General features: G+C 41.0%; 1 pseudogene; it reads left to right on the top strand.

Annotated features, from left to right (window-relative positions):
• Positions 1-1,101: 1,101 nt before the first annotated feature.
• LOC120290169 lies at positions 1,102-7,597 on the top strand (annotated as a pseudogene).
• Positions 7,598-8,328: the final 731 nt, after the last annotated feature.

Raw genomic sequence — 8,328 nt, 5'->3', positions numbered from 1 at the left:
GATGGATTAATTGAAAATTAAGAGATGAAAATTTAGTGAAAGTGTAGGGCTCTTTTATGAAAATCAGCCATAACTACTATTAGGGAAGGCATTGTAATTGATTTCAAGACTTCACAAGAAAATTACAAAAATTAAAAAGTTAGAGCAATTTGACAACACGCGCCAAGAGTGAGGGTTAAAATACAATTCACCTTCATCGCTGCACAGATATATTCTCCGTAGAAGGAGCTCAATAGTCACTGACAAGCACTCATGTAAGACGACACTCTCCTCGAAGGCTTTCGTGTCGTGTCCGATTCCCGACACGTGTCCGACACGCGACACGTCCCGACACGTCCTGCGCGGTCGATGAGTGTCGAAAATCCGACACGTGGTAACTCTACCGACACGCGAGTCCGGACCACACGCGATTTCGACACGCACGGCCAATTTTAAAATTTCTAATATTTGATGGGTCAAAATATAAATATACACGCAAAGAAGTAATAAAAGAAGTAATAAAATTGCTATAAATATATATGCACAAGGTCAATTTTTTTTCAGTTTTTTTTTAGAATTGCTTTATTTTTTTAAAAGTCTTTTACTATGAAAGAGTAATAAAAAAATGCTATATATGATAAATAAATAAATTTAAAAAATATCATTTCAGCATTTTCTTTAAATAATGTTTTTTCCTCTAAGTTTTGTATTATTGTAACAAATTAAAATAATGAATGATATTATTTAATATTTTCGTGTAAATTAATTCTAGATTATTTTTATTATTATTTATTTATGTATTTATATTTTAATAAATAACGTTGGCCGGGCGATGTCGAAATTCTCTATTTTTAAAAAAGACGTGTCGTCGTGTCGTGTCGCGTAGCGTGTCTGTGGGTCTTCTGTAGACAAGCACACGACCGGAATTAACGCTAAGAGGACGTTACCTGCAATTGACTTCAAGACTTCGGGGGAACATTGCATAAATTGAAAGTTAGGGAGCAATTTTACAACATTTGCCAAAAATTTGGGGCCGAAATGTAATTCACGGAAATCAATGCGCGGCTTTGCCAGAAAGGCCTCCCTGAAACTTGTTGACGTCCACCCATTGCACGGCAAAACTCGGAACTTCGAGCATCTCTCTCTCTCTCTCCTCTCTCTACCTCCCGTCTTCTATCAGCAGAACGCTGCGATGGATCTCGCGAAGAAGCGGAAGATGGACGACAACGGCGTGGCGCCGCCGGACTCCTCCGATCCCGGCGCCGCCCTCACCCGCGACGAGGGCCGCCGGATGCTCGCCGAGAGCTTCTCCAAGGACCAGCTCCTCGACCTCCTCCAGGACGCCCTGCTCCGCCACCCCGACCTCCGCGCCGCCGCCGCGCCGTCGCCGACGCCGATCCCACCCGCCGCAAGCTCTTCATCCGCGGCCTCGGCTGGGACACCACCAACGACAGCCTCCGCTCCCTCTTCTCCACCTACGGCGAGCTCGAGGAGGCCGTCGTCATCCTCGACAAGGCCACGGGGAAGAGCAAGGGCTACGGCTTCGTCACTTTCAAGCACGTGGACGGCGCTCTGCTCGCCCTGCGCGAGCCCAGCAAGAAGGATCGAGGGCCGCGTCACGGTCACGCAGCTCGCGGCGGCGGGTAATTCGGGCGCCAGCACGGGCAACTCGGCCGATGTCTCGGACCGGAAGATCTACGTGGCGAACGTGCCGATCGACATGCCTGCCCGGATAAGCTGTTATCTCACTTCCTGATGTACGGCGAAATCGAGGAAGGGCCGCTAGGGTTCGATAAGCAGACTGGGAAATCGAGAGGGTTTGCTCTGTTTGTTTATAAGACGGCCGAGGAGCTCAGGCGGCTCTGGCCGAGCCAGTGAAGAACATAGACGGAAGGCCATTAAATTGCAAGCTTGCAATTGATGGGAAGAGAAGCCAGGTCCAGCGGGTAATGTTGGACCCTGGTAATGGCCACGCTGATGCAGTGGGGATGAGTGGCCCAGGTTCGATGCCAGGATCGGCTCCGGGGGCAATATGGTGGACCTGGGGGAATGGGGTCCTATGGTGGGTTCCAGGGTCCGCCGGGATTGGCTCATTTGAGTTCCAGCGGCCTGGGATGTCGGCCGGGCAGTCAGGTGCCTCCCAATTTAGGTGGTGCTGGCGGCTACGGCAGTGGGATGGCTTGCTTCATATGGTGGTTATGGGGGACCAGGAGCAACTGGATATGGCGGTGCAGGCGGTGCTTTAGGTGCTGTTGGGACTGGTCTTGGTGGTGCAGGTGGTGGTGTTGGTGGCACAAGCAGTGGATTAGGCACCGCTGGTGGCTCATCTTTGTACAGGCCTTCCGGAGGGTATCCAGAAAGTGGACAATATGGCTTATCGTCTGCATCAGCATACCCGAGCCAGCAGCACCAGCCGACAGGGACTTCTCCAGCGCCGAGGGTTCCACCAGGAGGAATGTATCCAAACGTGCCTTCCTATTACTGAGGTAATTCCATTACAAGTATTGATGCATATAGTTGTCATTTTCCTTATCCAAATTAGTATGTCATCTTATACCTGGTTAGATATGATTGCTTGACTTCTTTATGTGGTGGGGCTGGTTACTTTTTTTTTCCTTTTTTCTTAACTTGTTTGTGGATCCCTTTGATCAGTTCTTAAGCTAGTGCTCTCAACGATGATATGAAATGGTTTTATTAATTGGCAACGTGATTTCACTAGGGCTTTCTTTTCTGCCTCCTGCTTTATTTTCCTCTGTGCGCGGTACCCTGTTAATTATATTTATTCAATACTGCTCTGTCTGTGATGTGCATATGCTTAATCTTTTTTTTTTTTTTTTTTTCGGTGGGATGCATTTATCAAGAATATCGGTAAAGAATGTTGAAGTGATCAATTTTTTGATTGGGTTGTTTTTGAGTTGCATTAAATGTTGTTAGTTGGTACATGCTGTCCAAGCTGATTATTGTTTTACTGTGTTTCCATGATGTTTCAGGTGAGCTGCATTTTTTTTCTGATTGTTTGGTTTATCATGTTCTCAATCTGCATTTAGATGCTTGTGGCAGTCATTGCTTGTGGTTGTAGCTCATAATAGGATGAGTTATGGTCACGGGTGCTGAAGGAATAAATTGTTATTATTATTATTATTATTATCATTTTTTTTTTGGTGGTGTCTTTTCAGTAGCATTTCTTCTTGCTAAATGGTTGGATGATGTCCATGCCAATTTCAATTTTTTAAACTCTTTTTTACTGTATTTGAGTTCTTCACCAGGTGCCTGGATGATTAGGTTATCATTTCTCAGTGTATTATCTTGCTAGATGACAAATTCCCGTGTGTGATTGGGGTATCATGGAGGGGTTGCTTGACTGGATTTGGCCCGATAACTAGGATGGGTTGACTTGCAGCCATTGCATGAATTCTTGTGTCTAAGGAAGTTTAGCTTGCTTTGCCTCTTTTATCTTCTTTCATTTACAGCTTTAAGTAGAGGATGTTTGGTTTTGAGTCTGAGTTCAACACCTTATTGCCTAGCTAGACAACCTAGCAAAACTATCAATTTGTTCATTGACATTACAGTAGGGTCATTACATCGTAAAAGTGCATGTTGTAAAGGTTATTTTTTTTTTTAAGTTGGGATCTTGCTTGTGATAAAGATTTACATGATATGCTTTTCCAAACTGTTGCAGCTTTCTGCATGTTTGGGGGCTGAATATGTTTTGCTTTGTGCTAGCTCTAAAGTTGTCATTTGGTTGGATTAAAGGACGATGTTAAAGTGCTGTAATTTTTATAAGGCACTTCAATCTTCATCGATGCTCATTTTAGTTAACAATGAAAAGCAAACCCAGTCGGTATGCTAATTCCTCATCCTCGATTCATCCTTCCCAGGGGTTTGTGTCCTAATTGTAGGAATATAACGTTGATATAGTTCTAAAAACCAAGGTGCAAGCCCAAAAATGAGGGAATTTTTATTTTTATTTTTATTTTTTTATGATAAGATTACGTAAAATGATTCACAATGAACAGTACCATGTCATATTTTCCCTCTGGCTTCCACTTTTGGCTGCCATAATACCATCTACTGCTTGGCTTATGGCAAAACCTTGACCAATTCTTGGTCCAAGAAGCAAAAGCCTGGCCTTTAAACCAACAGCCACAGAGGAAGTGGATACATCAATTGATTCTTCACACAGGAAGAAAATAAATAAAAGAGAGAGAACAAATGTGAGTTCTGGGATCTATTTTTATTTGGTTATGTGATCTGAATGCTCATTTACAACAGAGGACTTGTCATTAACCATATTTTATTTCATCCGATATAGTAAGCCTTATTCAACTCATGCAAGTGCCGCTGCTTCTGCCTCTTGTACAGATTTTCCTCACTATTGCTTTAGTAGGCTTTTGCTTCATTAAATTTGTTCCTTTTCAAGTTTGACTGGACTTATGGGCTTTAATGCATGAGATGAAGTCAAATGACATGCATTAACGTTATAGTTTCTGAATTATGAAAATAAATTTTCTCAATCTATGATGAAGCTGTCAAATAAGAAAGTTTGCTCTCAAGATAACTCCATAGAAAATATTTGGTGTTTTTATACTTTTCTGTTTTGTTGTGAGCATTTCAGTAGGCAGAATGTGCTTTGCATGTCCAGAGTAAATAATTACTTCTCTTTGTGGGTCCTTTTTTATTTCATGCCAGCTGCCTTTGTTAATTTACTTAGATTGATTGAGTGGATGCATATTTGTTGGTAGTTTGTTGTTTTTACACGTGCACTCTTTGAAATTTTTTAAAAGCAGAACATTTAACCTTTTTAAAGCATCTTGAATTGCTTCATGCTTGACTTGCAATTGCTATTGTGTTAACAATGTCTTTTTAGAAGAATTTTGGAAAGATCTGGAGCACTTTGATCTTTCAAAAGACTTGATATCTAATAGAACAGAGGACAATGGTATAAGATTATAATTCCAGCTAGCAGGATAAGAGGATAAGGTTTAATCACTTGCGGTGCCAGCGTCATCGTTGTTGTATGTTCGGTTCTATTCTAAGACTTGTGTTGCTAGCATCTGTTCTCTTTAGTTAATCAGCCTGTTTCCATTGTCACAGTAGAAAATTTATATATATCACTTTACCTGAATTTTTTATAACAATACCAATCTTCTTCTCTTTGCAAACTTTTTCTGGGACAACTGCCTCGCCATTATATCTTTTACTGTTGGCATTGACGTTGAAGCATTTTTTTCTTTCCTTATGTGTTTGCATGAAGAAATTTGTGTTTTGATTCTGTTGAATGATGTGACACGTGACTGGATGTTTGATTCAGGTGTATGACAGCTTGTTGGACGCAGATGCTTTAATCATTCTGGTGATTGCGTAAATGAGGACAATATATTCTCTGGTTGATGAGTGATTACCTGTGCTTTGCAGCCGCTTGCTTCATCTGCTCCTTTGTGCTGTGGATAATTGTGGTTGTCCTGGTTGAAGTTAATTTTAGTTATGGTTAGTTTACTTAGTGAGGTTGGTATTTATGCTTTGGGATCTTGCAGTGTGGAGGTTGTTTCTGGTGCTGATAGCATCTATTTGCCAATGCTAGTTCTGAAACTTTTGACGGCTGTTATGGCACCCTTGTATTTGTCTGCCTCTTTTTGGTGCTTTACACTGATTTCGCATATTTGCGCGATAAGATATAATGCTTCTATCACTGTTGGGCATAGTGACTATGTTAGCTATAATTTCTGTTGGATGTGGATAGAAAAGCCATCACGGATCCTTCTATCTACCGTCTTAAGTTGGAGACTGATTCATGGAGGTCTCACATTACTTTGTGGTATTTTTTAGAACAAGTGATCATTTATATGTCTTCATTGCCCTTATATACTTCTCTAAATAATATTTTGCATGCTCAGAAGCATCGCCTACCTATGTCGAGCATTTGGGGACGGAGGGGAGGGGGACCACCAATTATATCTTTTTTGAAAAGAAAGTGTGAATAATTTTTGTACACACACTTAAAAATTTGGTTTAACCTCGCCTAAAAAAGACATACGCACATGTACACATGGAAAAGAAAAAGAGAGAGAAAATTGGCCTAAAAAAAAAAAAGAATAGCTTTAAAGTTTCGGATCCAAAATTGGTGTGAATGGGAGATCAGCAACATTTGATTATAAAAAAAAAATGCACCTTAATCTTGCTGTTTTAATGCTTTGGCTTCGGGCTAATCATTGTCTATGTGTACTGTTGTACTTGGACTTGTGGATGGTGTATCCAAGTGAACCTCTTGTATAATGTTCTGGCAAATGCTTCCTGGTACAGTTATGCAAGTGTGATTCTTGACGAAACTATGAGAATGCCTAGTTGCTGGATGTGTTCACTGATTGTTGATTTGCTTTAGACTGCTGCTGGTAAAATATATTGTGGCCCAGCCTACCTTGTGGTTGTGGTACGTTGCAGCTATTACTTGCTGGCTCACATTGTAACTTAGAATTCTCGCTTGTCGAATAGTGTGAGTTGTGATCCTTCTATGGCCAATGTTTGGCTTGGTACTTAAGTTTGGAAAAGGGACTTAGTCTCTTGACACTCTCTGATCCACTGCTATTGCTTTTTATTATCTGAATATGGATGTGGGGTTGACAACCTTACATTCATGATGATCTCTAGGTGCTGCTAGAATGGGGCTGCTTTCTCTCTGTTATCTTTTGTACTAACTAGGTCATTCTGTGTTCGTGTTAGGTTGGTTATTCTGCTCATTTGTTTGGACTCATCCAGTTTTTCTTTTTAAATCTATACTCGAGACTACCTTAACTTTGGATCCGGATAGGCAGTTTTTAGTTGTCTGAGCAATCCTGCTTATCAAACCCGTGTGTCCTTTCAGCATTTTGCAAGGTGCCTGTATCCAGCACCTATTCCCTGTCCTGCAGCACCTCGGCTTGAGCCACATAAAAAGTCAACTAAACTTAGGTTCTTGTTATTGGGGTTTGGGTAATCCATTTGTCCATGAATCTTCTCTTATATTTATCTGCTAGGATAAGCTGTTCTAGAGTCGTTGAATTCCAAAGGATAGGATATATTGAGGGAAGCGCTTTTAGTTTTTGACTTGATTTGAAGGAACTACCTTTGCCAAGGTATACGGCAAATCGCTATTGCTGAATAATTCCGTTTGAATGTCATGATCTTGCCATGTCCTTGTACAGTTTGTGTAGGAAATTTGATTCTTCTGTAGCCTGTTTACCAAGTAGTGAGTATAGGAACTGGGTTGTAGAATGTCCATTGCTACATTAATTTGCTAACAGTTTTGGCTTGTGACAAATTTTCGGGTTTTTGGTTTGTGCCTTTATCCTTTTTTTGGAGGGCATGATGTGACAGGATTTGTAGCGGGAGGCTGATGCAACATATGTGAGAAAGAGAGAGAGAGAGAGAGAGAGAGAGAGAGAGATTTTCTAGGAAATAATTTTATCGTGTCTCTGGGTACATTTATCTAGGGAAATTTTCAAATGTATTGTTGAGCGATGTATCCTCTTGTGCATAATGACTAATGTAAAGGCGTGTCTTTATATGCGACCTGCATGATGGGATCGGCAATCTCCTTACATGTGTGGATTTCCCTTGGAATCGATGACCGACTCGTTATCTATTGGCAATGGACATTTACTTGTGCAAACTTAACCTACTAGAATTTACTGCTTAACCAGTTACTTTTAACAAATGGCATGGGTTTTATCAGCAATGCTCGGAAAAGGTTCAATCTATTTTTTTCTTATTCTCGCTGTTTCCGAGTGAGTTTAGAAACCTAAGAAATGGGGAAAACGGCGTACTCGTTCTGGCCATTGACATTAAGTTTAATTATCATATTGCCGTTAACGATGATCACACAAGTCGTGAGGTTGGAATATGCCGCGTTGGGAGGGCGGAATATTCTTGGATTTTGTTTAAGTGAGAGGCAGATTGGACGATAGGTTAGAACTGACGGATGGCGGCTGTATCGATTGCTGTCTGTTAAGGTTCTGAGCAGACTTCGTGGACTGAAGAGAGTGACGGACGGTTCAATCGATGCATAGGACATCTTCACGAGTGACTCTCGTCGCTAACTCATTTGGTTTGGAATGACAGTTGTTGACATCTATTAAATTGCGGGCTAATTACTTGAATAGTTTTCAAATTTATGTCCCGATTTTAATTTTCTCTCAATGTTTTTATTTATTTATTCAGAATTTCACTCTAGTCCCTTATATACTCACGCATCCAGAAAAGGTCCTTAGCTCTCGTCATATTAGCATTTTCAATGTATCTTTCTTCCCGTACCTCCATTCTTCTGGATTTTATTAATTTGTGTAATCTTAAAATATTTAGATTAACTTCTGCTTT

Source organism: Eucalyptus grandis, chromosome 1, assembly GCF_016545825.1.
Source record: "Eucalyptus grandis isolate ANBG69807.140 chromosome 1, ASM1654582v1, whole genome shotgun sequence".
NCBI lineage: Eukaryota > Viridiplantae > Streptophyta > Magnoliopsida > Myrtales > Myrtaceae > Eucalyptus > Eucalyptus grandis.
The sequence above is the reverse complement of the archived record's forward strand: the minus strand, read 5'-3'. Positions and strand labels throughout refer to the sequence as shown.